This window comes from Dasypus novemcinctus, unplaced genomic scaffold, assembly GCF_030445035.2.
Source record: "Dasypus novemcinctus isolate mDasNov1 unplaced genomic scaffold, mDasNov1.1.hap2 scaffold_151, whole genome shotgun sequence".
Classification (NCBI taxonomy): Eukaryota; Metazoa; Chordata; class Mammalia; order Cingulata; family Dasypodidae; genus Dasypus; species Dasypus novemcinctus.
In genome coordinates this window covers 507,409-522,287 of record NW_026688155.1, presented here as the reverse complement: position 1 = coordinate 522,287, position 14,879 = coordinate 507,409, and the positions used below count along the sequence as shown (strand labels likewise).

General features: G+C 40.9%; 1 long non-coding RNA gene across 1 annotated transcript in view; it reads right to left on the bottom strand.

Annotated features, from left to right (window-relative positions):
• LOC131277566 (uncharacterized) overlaps positions 1-12,698 on the bottom strand; it is a 71,415-nt gene extending 58,717 nt beyond the window's left edge. Inside the window, exon 1 of the long non-coding RNA XR_009184714.1 lies at positions 12,504-12,698. This is a non-coding gene — a long non-coding RNA (uncharacterized lncRNA). The remainder of the gene's footprint in view (positions 1-12,503) is intronic.
• Between the last annotated feature and the right edge of the window lie 2,181 nt (positions 12,699-14,879).

The window sequence follows — 14,879 nt, the reverse complement described above, 5'->3', positions numbered from 1 at the left end:
GTTTAGGTGTGTTCCTCTTTAGGACAAGTTCATTGAGACCCCAGGAGCTGAAGGGAGACTTTGAATGTTTTTTCAGAAGGGCACTAAAGCCACTAATTTCTGTCAGGAACAGCTAATGATCAGGAGACACTCCCAGCAAAGGCCTCCCTGCCCAGCAAGGGCTGTTGCTAGCTCCCTAAGGGTTTTTTGACAATCTTACAGAGGAAGGCTGCAGAAAAGACCTCCACCAGCCTCTTCCATTACCTGTGCTTTGTCTAGGTGACTCGAGTGGGACTTTCAGGATGTTAATCCACCTAGTTATGCCACAGATTACCCTCAAGCAAAACTGGATTCCATGAGTGCTGGCGTGAGAATGACACCATAAGAGGATTGAACATTTTTCAGAACTGTCATACAACCAAGGAGCATCAACCAATATCCAGGCCAGACCTGCGGTGCCATCTCTGAGCCCAGAAGTCAGAGTCCAGCAGTTTCCACCATAAAATGTGAATATTAGAAATGTTATGAGCAATCACATGCCCTCAGATAACAAAAGAGCACTGAAAAGGATTTTGGATTATCCTGTCACAAGAAATCCCACCTCTCTGGAAGGAAATGGCATTAGAAGTGTGACTGAAAATTCCTGGCTGCTCCACTGTGGATTTCCAAGTGAAATGATAGGTTGTATAGACCTTGCCCAAAGCCCACAGACCTGTACCAGTGTCACAGGAACAATTTCAAGACACAGGTTCATATCTGAACAGGTACCTCCAGAGGAGATTTTGAGGAAAACTATTTCTAACCATCACCCTAACCACAACTTTGTCCTTACATCTCTAACTATAAACTTAAACTTCAATGTCTCTCAAAACTTAACCCTCAATCTAACGCTGAAGGTGCACACTGGAATCTCCTGAGTAGTCCACAACCTTGACAATATAAATGCTCAGCTACTGCCACCCAGACATCTATGGAAAAGCATCATTTAGAATGTCCTATTGACTTCCAAGACAATAAGCAATCTGACAGTTGGAACTGGAAAATCGGCCTGAACTGCTGTAAGGGCACATGAACTATGAGACTTTTCTTGGCCAGGGCAGAGAGAGACAGCTGTTTTTCCCCAGGCCATATCAGCCTGAAGGGTCCAGCAGGACAACATTCCAGCCATTGAAGAGGGCCTGGGAGAAATTTTTCATGTTACCCTTGGAATCCCTGTCCCACCACTGACAGCTGCTGCTCAGGGCAAAGACCCTGGGAACTCCCTAGCAAGCTGACTTGGTTTTGGCTGTCGGACCATCTTCCAGAAACTTAGACCATCTCGGGGCTGCCTCAGGAGGCCTCCAAACAGATGGCTGGTCCTGGCAGATGCTGGCTGGGTGGTGTGGATGTGCACCTTGGACCACTGTCTGAAGCCTCAGCAAAGGGTAGAAAGGAGGCTCCTGTGTCAGGTAAAGTGAATCTACTGCTCAGAGCCCTGAAGCAAGCTGGTTCTGATCTGTCCCCTGCAGTGAATTTGGAGAATTTGGTTGATGTTCACCCAAAAAGGCATCAAAGGGTAAACTGGGTGGGACAACAAGCCTCCCCCCATGGCCCTGCAGGCCATCACCAGCAATTCCTGGTCTCCAAATGGAGACTTAACTTAGTTTTGGGGGAGGCATAAACTGCCAGGTACAAGTGTGAGCAAGGTCTTGCATGGATGGCTGGAAGCTCCTGACATGAAATGACATTGAGCATGGCTTTGGGAGACCATGAAAAGGCTGTATGTGTGGGGAGGAAACTCTGACATCATTGTTAATAAAGGGTAAAAATGTCACAGACACAGAAACTCAACAGTGTTTAATAACATTGACCACAAATGAAGAGCAATAATAATGCATGATACCAGGAAGTGGGCTTGGCCCAATGGATAGGGCATCTGCCTACCACATGGGAGGTCTGCGGTTCAAACTCCAGGCCTCCTTGGCCCGTGTGGAGCTGGCCCATGCACAGTGCGGATGCATGCAAGGAGTGCTGTGCCACGCAGGGGTGTCCCCTGTGTAGGGGAGCCCCATGCACAAGGAGTGCACCCTGCAAGGAGAGCCGCCCAGTGTGAAAGAAAGTACAGCCTGCCCAGGAATGTCACCACACACACAGAGGGCTGACACAACAAGATAATGCAACAAAATTGCACAGATTCCCGGTGCTGCTGATAAGGCTAGAAGCAGTCACAGAAGAACACACAGTGAGTGGACACAGAAAGCAGACAATGTGGGGGGGTTGGGGAGGAAGGGGAGAGAAATAACTTTAAAAATATCTACTAAAAAATGCATGATACCTTTACTAAGACAATCCTAGTAAGATTTCTTACAGAGATGAGACTGTGACCCAGGTTTGAGGTTGAATTCACTGGTGTCAGGATGCACATTAAGAAACAATTCTTTCTAAGTAAGCTAGCACATTGTCTGATTGCTATTCACTGCTTTTGAGACCACTGAGGAATCAGAACTAAGGGCAGCCATTGTTCCACACCCCTCAGGTGAAACTGGCAGAGGTGTCTTGAAACAGGGCTTTTTATTCCTGTTATCTTTTTATGTCCAGGAATCAACAAAAAGTTACAAGACCAACAAAAAGGGAAACTATAACCCACTCACAGAAAAAAAAATGTTTGCAAGAAAACATTGCTGAGGAAGCTCATAAAATAGAGCAATTTGTTTAAGATGTTAAATGACTTATCTTAAAAATATACATAACCTAAATGAATCCATATGGAAAGAAATAAAGGAAAGCAGGAAAACAGAAAACTCACAGAATAAACTAGAGATAGAAATTATAAAAGAAGAGAAATTTGGAGCTGCAAAAGTACAGTAATTGAATTTACTCAAGCAAAGAATGTAGTGAAAGGATGCAAAAATATTTCTACACAGTTATTAGCCAAATGAGAACACAAGTGGATATAACAATATTGGACAAAATTGACTAATTCAAATGTCTTACAAAACAGAATACACACATACATAGATCTACACTACATTGTTAATACTAACTTAAACCATGGACTACAGTTAATAATACAATTATACAAATATGATATCATCAATTGTAACAAATATTTCATACTAATGCAAGGTGATAACCGCAGAGGCACATGGGAATCCTTTATTTTTTTGGATGAGTATGCTCTAAACCATCAACTTCTCCAAAAAACAATTAAAAACCAAAATCAGTTACAAGACAAAACAGGAGGCTACCTATTAATGAAAGGCACAGTAAAACAGGATGAAATAAACATTTATGCATTTAAAAATAGTGCCCCAAAATACATAACTTAGAGATATAAAAATTGTTTAAAGTCTATGTTAACAGGCATGCAACATACAAAGGTGTAACCTAAGACAGTAAGAACACAAAAAAAGAGGTGGAGTATTGTGGGGATAGACTGTTTATTACTGAGATGAGGTTGGTACTAGTCTAACTAGGTTTTTTATTTTAAGCAGTTAAATACAAAGGTAACCAATAATAACATAAAAATATAAAGAAGAAAAGGGAAGGAAATCCAAATAGTACAGAGCAGAAAGCCACAAAAAGGAAAAAAAACAGCATTACAGCCGTCACTGAGGAACAATAAACATACATGACACGCAGAAATCAAATAGCAAAATTGAAAATATATTTTCTTCCTTCTTCTATTGTCTTAACTGTCAAAGGATTAAACTCCCCTATTAAAAGAAAGAGATTGATAGACTGGATGAAAAACCTGATCCTGCTAAATGTGGTCTACAAAGACTCACTTTAGGTACAATCTCAAAAAGATGTAAATGAAAAATAAGGAGAAAAATTATTTCCATGAGAATGATAATCACAAGAAGCCCCAGAGGCTATATTATTTTCAGAAATAGAGTCTTCAGGTATAAAAATTTTTACATTAATAAAAGGCCCAAACAACAAAGATATAATGGTGATAAGTAATCTGCCATATATACAACCAATAACATCAGAGTACATGTGTACAATACATATGGAAATTTTTCCAGGGTATGCCATATATTAGACCATGTATAAAATGAAAATAATATTTAAAATATTGGAATCATACAAAGGATCTTCTCAAAAATCAGTAGCAGGGGAAAACTGGAAAATTTACAAACATGTAGAGATCAAACAGTATATTACTAAACATCCAAAGAGTTGAAGAAGAAATCTCAAGGGACTAATGAAATATCTTGAGATACTGAAATACAAAGCATTGCTGAAGGAAATTATTAAAGACCTAAACAAACTGGGTATACATCCAGTGTTCATGAATTGAAAGACAACACTATTAATATATCAATATTGTCAAAAGAATCTACAAGTTTAATGCAATCCCTATCAAAATTCCAGTAGCATTTGCAAAAATGCTGAAGATGATTGTCAAATTCACAGGCACTCTAAGAGGTATTGCGTAAGCAAAACAAACTTGAAATAAGGAAAAATCTAAAGGAATCAGACTTGCTGATTACAAAGCTTGCTATGAAGCTACAGGAATAAACACTGTGTGGAACTGGCATATGAACAAATATACCAATGGACTAGAATTTAAAGTCCAGCCTAAAATCCACACATCTATGGGCAGTTAATTTTTGACAAATGCCCAAGTTTGTTCAATGGGGAAACAATAAATAATCTCTTCAAAATATGGTACTGGGACTACAAGAAATCCATATGAAAAGAATGAATGTGAATACCCCCTTATCATTATATGGAAAAATTAATTCAAAATAGATCAAAGATCTAAATATAAGAGTTAATACCATACAACTCCTAAAATAAAAGAGATAACTAACTTTAGCACCTTGAAGTAAGCACTGGTTTTGTATTTTACAACAATGCACACAAACAGAAAATGAAAAAAATAGCTAAACTGGACTTGATCAAATATACCTTCTTTTTTTAAAGGCTTAATGAATTTTACTACCTACTGAACACTGATAAGCATTCAGAATGGTATATCTCACTTCTTTCACTGCAATGTCATTTAGCAGGTGTGTCTATGTCACAGATGAAGTTGAAGAGCAGACTGACCATCTGTGCAAGAGCAAAACGCAGCAAGGGAAGGGCAGGGATCCACAGGCTGAAGCCCAGCTCCAGACACTGCCTTCCCTTCATCACAGTTTAACTCAAACAATCCCAAACAATCCACAGCCATTCAATGTTTTCCCTCTAGGAGTACTCAAAAAAAAAAGGGGGGGGGGTATTGAGAGTAGGGTAATAGGATGTAGGTAATAGGTATTGAGAATGGGATACTGAGGACAGAACGCTGAAAGTAGGGAGTGATGACCTCCAAACCTTAGCTCCACCAAGGGGAAGTGTCTCTGCTGCTGTTGTGTGATCACACAGCCCTCACTGCCTACCTGTCCTCCCAGTCCTGCCCCCGTGCTCTCAAATGGCAGGTGTGCTGTCACCCAGCCTGAGATTCCTTCCCTGCCCCAGCCACATCTCCAGCCTGACGCCACCACACTGCCACTGCCCAGGGCCTAGTCACTCTTCCCCTTGTACCTGTCCTTGTGCATCTTGTCATGGTGCTTCTTGACATCCACAGCTTGTGCTGCTGGGCCACCTGGCTCTGGTTTTGCCACAGCCCTCAAAGGTACACATCTTGCTGTACCACACTGCTGCCACCACTGCTTCCCCCTGCTGGGACCTCCCTCTCCTCCAAGATGGCCATGCCCTCTCTGCCCAGTGGGCCCAGATGGCCAGTGACTCTGCCTCATCTTCACCACCCATGCCATGCATGGGGCCCCCACCATGGCCTTGCAGGACTGCATCAGGAGCAGGGTGAGTGGTGGGTGGCACCCTGGTAGCCCCTGTGCCTGTGTGCTGCTGGGACATGCATGGATCCTTGGCACTACCTCTCCCCCACCTGCAGCCCAAAGCCACATGTGCATTGAGGCTCTGAACCTGAGTGGAAGGCTGCTGGGGGTGCACAGGCCTCTGGTGTGCCTGCAGGGTGCCACCTCATGCAAGAGCATCTGTGCATCTGCTGGGGACCCATGAAACACAACTTCTGAGAGTCAAAGGACATTATCAATAAAATGAAAATAAAATGTACAGAATGGAAGAAAATATTTGGAATGTATTTTTGTTAAGAGTATGATATACAGAATATTTAAGGTATTACTAAATCTCAACAAAAAGCCAAACATCCCAACTTAAAAACTGTAAGAAATTACATTAATTATATTTTTCACATGCATCACTCTATTCTTAGCATCATGTAATAGTGACATTATTTGTGGTAGTTCATAGAAGAGCATTCTTATATTTGTATTATTAACCACTATTCTCATTAACCTCTGGGTTCACTATGTTATTCAGGCCCTAGATTACTCTCTAGCTTTCTTTCAATCAACATTTCCATGACTAGACACCCCTTTCAGTCACAGTAACTTACGGACTATAGTTAAAAGCAATTTTATGATACTCTTGGATCAATGTCAAAGAAGGTACTATATCAATGCTAAGGATCAAAATATGGTATTTTTCGGATCAGCAGAATATCCATGTCTACATAAAATACCATGACTTTAAAATGCTGTTTGACCTAAAGTAAGGGGGAAATGGAAAGGAGAAATGAGTTTATATGGCTACGAGTTTCTAAAAAAGAGTCTGGAGGCTGGCAGAAGGATTGCCCTCATGCACAACTGAGCAGAGTCAGAGAGACAGATAAAGCAGATACAACCCCCAGATATTGGTTCCTTTGAAGGCTAAAGAGACCCATGAGAGTTATGGTCATGGCCGATGGGGTTAACTACCAGGGCAGATGGCCCCTCTTTGGAAATGGTGTTTATGTGTGATGAATCTGGTCTCAGATGGGATCTCCCTTCATAAGACTTTCATGCTAATGTGCTGGAGGTGCAGTTAATGTTGGGGTTTAAGATATATTTAGGGGATTTGAATCTCTGGACTGACAATGTGATAGCCAGGTCCTGAGCCTCAACAGACTCCAGCACCTACAATCTGATTTATTGGACTTACCACACTCAGCTAAGATGGAGTTGAAGAAGGACAATCACCACACCATGGAGCCTAGAGTGATTACAACTGAAAATGGGAGGATTGCATCCAGCAGCCATGTGGAATCTGAGCCTCCTCTTGACATAGAGGTGCAATGGACACAACCAATCCAATGTCCACATAGAAGAGGTGGCATTGGATTGGGAAAAGTGGACATGGTGGACGATGGGTATGGGGAAAGGCAGGAAGAGATGAGAGGTGGAGGCGTCTTTGGGACATGGAGCTGCCCTGGATGGTGCTTCAGAGGTAATCACCGGACATTGTAAATCCTCACAGGGCCCACTGGATGGAATGGAGGAGAGTATGGGCCATGATGTGGACCATTGTCTATGAGGTGCAGAGATGCCCAAAGATGTACTTACCAAATCCAATGGATGTGTCATGATGATGGGAACGAGTGTTGTTGGGGGGGGAGAGGGGGGGAGAGGGGGGTGGGGGGGTGGGGTTGAATGGGACCTCACATATATATTTAATGTAATATTATTACAAAGTCAATAAAAAAAAATAAAAACTAAAAAAAAAAAAATAAGGGCAAAAAAATATATATGGTATTTTTTTCTTTGGGACTAAAGAAAATGTTAGCTTTATTGAGGGAATGACTGTACAATTATGTGATGAAAGTGAGAGTCACTGAGTGTACACTTTGGATAGAATGTGTTGTACATGGAACTGTATAACACAGTGAACCATGTGGTTAACAGTACAAATAAGAGAGTGTTCTCTCATGTACCAGAACAAATGCACAATACTAATACATACCATTAATAGAGACTGCATGGAAAAATATACCAAGTGTACACTATGAACTATAGTTAGTTGTCATAGTCTGATCGTGTCCTTTCATAATCTGTAACAAATATAAGGTGCCAGTTGAGAGGTGATATATGGGAATTCTGTACATTACACATACTGTTTTATAAGCTCACAAGCTCTCTAATAAAACAAACAAAAAAGTAATGTACCTTGGATGGAATTCTGAGATAGGAAAAGTTTATTAAAATGAAGGGAATGCAAATAAAGTATGGAATTTGGTTCATAATAGCATGGCAATATTTGTTCACTATAGTACTGTTTAAATGTAAGATGTTAAATATCTATTAAAGTAGGGGAATTCTATGGATTATCCTTGCAACTTTCTGTAATTTTAAAACTGTTCTAAAAATACTTAATGAAAACAAAAAAATAATATGTGTGGTGGTAGCAGGAAAGGGAAGAGATGAGCTCAAGAAGAAGACTGAAACTTTGTGTAGTTGGAGATACAAGAGGAGAACCAGAATCAAGAACAAAATAATATTTCCATCTACATTAAGCCCCACATTTAATCACAAACTAAATGTTTGAATTTATATCAATTTAAAAAGTCATATAAAGATTAATAGAATTTTAGCTAGTATGTACTTTCCATTTTCTGCTTTCCAGTAAGATCTTTCCTTTCATTTTAATCTAAAGAAAAAATATATAGCAAAACAGGACTCATCTTCTTCTCTGCCTCTATTCTGTCTCCAACACAGCCTCCTCTTTCTCTGCTCTCCATCTTAGGGAGGACAAGAAACTGAAGTCACCCATGACTCTGCCTAATTCCTCACTTCCTGCCCAGGCATCTGGACCTGGAGACTCCACCTTGATTTACATTACATTTATAGATTTATTTACATTTCCCTCCCTCTCCCATTTCCACTATTCAGGCATCATCACTTCTGAGTTAATCTCTCACCATAAAACCTCCTAAGAGAAAACAGGGCACCAAGAGTGTAGGGATTCTGTTTGGGGAGGATTACTAATGGAATTGAGTAAGGATATTGAAATATTGTGAATGTGATTAATCCCATTGAATTGCATGCTTGGGAGTGGTTGGGATGGAAAGTTTATGATATATTCTCACAGTTAAAAGAATAAAAAGTACAAATAAAGAGACAATGACAATTAAATATAATACATGATCTTGGATGTTAGATGGGGTCTAGCAAGGGAGGAAAAAAAATCAAAGGAACATTATTGGTACATAAGAAAAATAGAATATAAACTGTGAACTTTATATCAGTGCTAAATTTATGAACTTAGCTATTATTTAAGGTGGTTGCATAAGTGAATATCCTTCTTCCTAGGAAATGTACATTGAAGTATTGAGTGCTCAAGGAGCATGGTATATATACCCTTCAGTTAAGTGACCATAAAATGGATGGATGGATATAATGGGTAAATAGAAGATAGGTAGGTAGGTAGGTAGGTAGATAGATTAGATAGATAGATAGATAGATAGATAGATAGATAGATAGATAGATAGATAGATAGATGATACATAATGATGTGGAAAATGTGGCAAAGTTGGATAGGGCTATGTAGGATTCTCTGTATGGGTTTTGTACTATTTTTGTAAATATCCTCTAACTTTTTTGTTAGTGATATATGGCTTATTTATTAGTTTAATAAAGCTTATGTCTGAAAATATTTCAGAAATGTTATCACAAGCATATTATTAAGGTTGAAAACTGTTACAGGAAGTGACCCAAGATTTCTCCTACAAGGCTAAACAAACCCTAAACTCCCTCCAACAAGGACATTAATAGTCCCATAATTTTTAATGCTGTGTGAAATATTTGAAAGATTTGCTAAAACTTCTGTGTGCAGATGTATTAGAGATTTTGTTATCACAATGACAAAATCATACAACAGAAAGTTATCTACCATACAAAATTGCTGGAAATATCATGACAGTTTATTTTAGGACAACAGCATTAATTACTCATTAAAATACAAAATGTTCATTTATCTTAAAACATCTTGTGTTTTATGTGATTTTTTTCCATTTAATGTTGCAGATAACACCATTTAGAACATTGGTCTGTTGTAGAGACCAAATATTTGACTGACAAACTCATATTCTTAATATGCAATAAAATGGGCATATATAGACATCCATTTTGTTTTTTGTACTCTCTACCGCAACTGTGTCATGTATTCCATAATCATTTCCATAAATGTGCTTATACAGTGAGAAGCTAATCTTGTCCAGGAATGTTTTTAGCATCACTGTTAGCACAAGCCAAAGGTGGAGGCAACTCAAATGCCCATAACCTGATGAATAAACAAAATGGCATATAGATATAATAGAAAAATATGCAGCTTTAAAAAAGTAGTTACAATGAGAACTGAAACATGAGTGAATCATGAAACATTATGCTAATAGTATTAAGAATTAAATATATTTTGTAAAGTCGTGTAGTTAATAATTATAATATAAGTCACCATAAAAAAGACTGAGGTTAGAGAATGGAAAGCTGAGGTTTAACCTGTGCATAATTGGTAAAAAAATTTTTGTAAATCTTTGGTAATGAATAGAGATGGGGAAAGGATATCATGGTGTTTGAAACTAGTAGTGCTATTGTATGGTTAGGACAGTGGTGGAAAGTGAATGTCTAAGGTCATGGATATCACTAAAAGGAAAGCTAGAAACTGTAATATGGGACTGCATATGATAGTAAAACTTCATGTCAAACACAAATATGAGTGACATTGCCTATATAAGACATTGCCTATATAAAATATAAATACAAATATACTGTATTATTATACACCTGTATAACTGATTTTTAAAATGATATGGATAGAGAAAAATGTTACAGAATAATTCTTCATTTGCATTAAAAAACCATTATGTTAAGTGAAATAATCAAGATTCAAAAATATTAGAGAATTGCTCTTATATGAGATGTGTAGAATAATGAAGTTCACTGAGGAAAAATTAGATTACAAGTTACCAGGGCCTTGGGGGTGGATGATGGGAAGCAAGGAGTTTCTATTTTGTGTGATGAAAAAGCTTTGGTAATGGAGGGAGGTGATAACAGCACAACAAGGAGTTATACACTTACAAATGGTTAAAACAGAAGAGAAAAAAGACAAGGCAAAGGATTGTAACTTATTTCCCTTGGCTCCTGTGGAGCCCAGACTGTTCAGCTGTGGTTTTAAAGCAAGGATTCAGGGTCTCATTGCTGAGTTGGAAGTGATAGAAAATCACCCTCTATGCATACTCTGCATAGATTTACTTAAATACAGGTAAGAATATTTTCAAAGTTATGGATAAAAAGCTAACTTGGTATAACCTGAAGTGGAATCTGCTTACCTGGGTTATGGTGGTAAAAATGTGTGTGGAGCAGGAAAAGGCTTATGTAGAAAAATTCATGTAGCTAGTGGAAATATAAGCCCTTTAATACCCACAGCTTTTTAAAAATGTATTATTCATCAGCTGGTATTTGATGGAAATATTTGAAGCTCACATGTGTTAAAGAATGATAGTGCCACATGAACTTTTATTGCTCTCATGCACACAATCAGTATTCACAGATATAGATTAGCAATCAATTTTGAAGATAGGGAACACTCACCCATAAGCTCAGTGAAGCAAAATGGTGTTATTCATTCTTCTCCTTATGAAAACTTTATCACAAAACATTGCACTCATTATTATTATGCTTTGAGTTTTGTAAATAAAAACTGGTGTTTCTTCATTTGAATTTTATGCAGTACATATGTTAACAGAATAAAACAAATTTAAATTTTTAAAAAATTGACAAAGGACTAACGAAAACATTCAAAGGTTTAGTTGACAAGGACTGCACAACTCTGTGAAGAAAGTGAGAGCCACTGAGTATACACTTTGAATAGAATGTAAAAAGCATGGGACTCTATAACACAGTGAGCCATGTGGTGGAAGATGGACTGTGGCTAACAGTGCAAATAGGAGAGTGTTCTCTCATGAAGTATCACAGATGTACAATACTCATACTTGGTATTACTAATAGGGGGGCATATGGAAAAAATACACCAAATATATGCAATGGACCATGGTGGTAATACTATATTTTTTCATAATCTGTAACAAATATTCCACAACAATGTAAGATTTTGGTTGAGGGGTGATATATGGGAATTCTGCACGTTATGCATGATTGTTTTGTAAGCTCAAAACTTCCATAATAAAAAATGGGGGGAAAATGAGGAAAATTGAATACTCTGCACTATGCACTATCTGCACAAGTGATATGATAACCTAATACAAGCTGAGGCTTGGAGCCAGTTAGACACATCTGGATTCTGAGTATATTTGTAGGTATGGAAATGGGTGTCAGAAAGAGCAGAGGAGCTGACTCTGGGATGTTGGAGTATGCATGGGGAGGCGGGAATTGCCAGTGTAACAAGAGCAGCTGTGTTGGTCCTCATCAGCCCATTCCCTCAGCCAGGAAGGAAGGACAACATGGCGGTGGCTGCCTGACAGAAGCTGCAGCCCCACAGCCCGCCTGCCTAGAATTCCCATCGTTACTGAAAACTGCCCCCAAGCACATAAACCTCTTCCTCTCTCCCCCAGACAGGCCTTGCCTGAGGGACCTGATGCTGAAGCCAGCCCCGAGGAGGGGAAGCCAGGGAGCAGCCTGGTGCTAAGGACAAGAGGAGACAGGGAGGGTGCCCTCTGTGAAGTGAGAGACCTGGTGACCCACCTTGGGCTGATGTCCATCACGGAAGGTACTGCAGCAGAAGCGGCAGCAGTTCTGTCCCTCCTCAGCCTTTTTCCAGTCACGGCAGAAAGGCAGCATATCTGTCACTTCCCTTCTCATCATTTGCGGCAGTCCCAAGACCCAGCAGCCCCTGCAGCCACTGGGCTCTAAAGCTCACTCCGCGCCCCCCTCACATTGGCTCAGCAGGCACCCAGCCTTCAATACACCAATAGACACTGTGGTTACAAGCTCCCAGCCAGTCATAACCTGCAGGATGCCCAAGCTCCTCATTGGTCTGCACCTCCGCCTCTAGCCCCAGGCCCTCCAGCGGGCTGTGACCCCGCCCATACATGCTCTGCCTATCTCCCGCCAACTGCCCTTGCCCTGAGTCCCAGCCATACTAGAGCTGAAAGGAAAGTAGTGAGAAGAGGTTGAAGAAGGGGCACCACGTCCAAGGTGGTGGAAGGAGGTATAGGACCACCTGCTCTGGATTTATCCCTCCAGGTGTGTGTGGGTGTGGAGGGAACCATTCCCAGCCTGGACAGTGGCAGGATTCGTAGCCAACGCGTGGCCGCTCCAACCCTCCTCCTCAGCCCGTTCCTCAGACTGGGCGGAAGAGCAACATGGCGGCGGCTCCCCGGCAGGACCTGTGGCCCCGCCTTCCAGCAGTCATCACGGCCTCAGCGCGCCGTTGCCTGCCTCCCTTCAAACTCCCTTTTCCCCCTGCAGCTGCCACACCTGTGCATACATGTATGTACGCCCTCCCTCTCCCTCCCTCCCTCTCCCCTGTGGAGCTCAGTCAGAAGCGCTGCCCTGAGGAGGTAGGACAGGTATTGCAAGGAAGTCATGGCAGCTCCACTCGGGTAGAAGAGCAGCATGGTAGCATTTTGTTGTCACTCCCTATAGGCCCTTGTAGCCAGTAGCCCCCATGGCTACTGAGCGCTAATGCTCACCCCTCCTGAACTCACAATCCCCTAAGACAATTGCAGCTCTTTGCACGTTTTTTTTTCTCAGAAAGGTCACTAACATAACTAGATTCTAGCGGTCACAGCTACTGATTAGGAGACACACCAGCAAAAGCCTCCTGCCTGCTAAGTGCTTATGCCATTTCCCTAAGGAAAACTGGATACCCCATTGGAGGGGTAACCAATAACAGCTGGAACCCTCCCCTTACCATTAACAAGGGAAAGAATAATTAATAGATTAAAGGGTGACCACAAAAGCCAAAGCCCTCTCTGTCTGCCTAGAGGAGCCTGTAATAAATCACAGTGTATATTTCCATCCTTCTCTTCCATTTCCCAGCAAGTTCTGTTCCTTTCCCCAATTTTCCAATAAATTCTTTTTACTACATAAACTAAACTGCAAGTTATTAAATTCATAGCCAAGAACATAGAGTAATCCAACACTTTCCTGGCTTCAAATCTCTCAGGGTTTGGTGCCAGGAAAGACCTCCATGGGCCTCTCTCCTAAGCTATATCTTGTCCAGGTCAATGGAGTGGAACTTTAAAACATTTCTGGAGGCTCATCCACCAGTAAACCCTGGGATTCCCATTGAGTGACACTGTGTAAGAGACAGGGATCAGTTTAGTTTTCACATAAAGATACTGAAAAGCAGGGAGGAAGAAAATATTAATTAATGTAACCCAGCAGACTACTGCCTCAGTCTCCCAGTCCAAAGTTAAGCAGGAACAAAGGAAACCACCTTAAGCCAGTCCTATAGCTGGTAAAAAGGATGCACACATGATTAATTGACTGCAATGGGCTTTCTCTTACAAGCAATGGGACCACCATTTTTTCAGCTGGTGCTCAGCCAAAAGCTTATATGTTTTAGTTTATTTTTTATCTCTCCCCTCCCCCCCACTCTGGTTGTCTGTTCTCTGTGTCTGTTTGCTGCATCTTCTTTGTCCAGCAGCACAGGAATCTGTGTTTCTTTTTGTTGTGTCATCTTGTTGTGTCAGCTCTCCATGTGTGTGGCACCATTCCTGGGCAAGCTGCACTCTCTTTTGCACTGGGTGGCTCTCCTTATGGGGTGCACTCCTTGCATGTGGGGCTCTCCTATGTGGGGACACCCCTGCATGGCAAGACATTCCTTGTGCACACCAGCACTGTGCATGGGCCAGCTCCATGCAGGTCAAGGAGGCCCGGGGTTTGAACCGTGGACCTCCCATGTGGTAGACAGACGCCCTAACCACTGGGCCAAGTCCACTGCCCTATATGTTTTAGTTCTGAAATCCTGACAATATGCATGCTAATTGCCTGCTATGGCATGGCTATTCACTACAATCAATATGAACAAACTGGTTTACAATTAGTGCTCTGAAAGAGCAACATGTGCTTTAGTTTTGTACTTTTTGAAGATACATAAATCACAAAAAATGT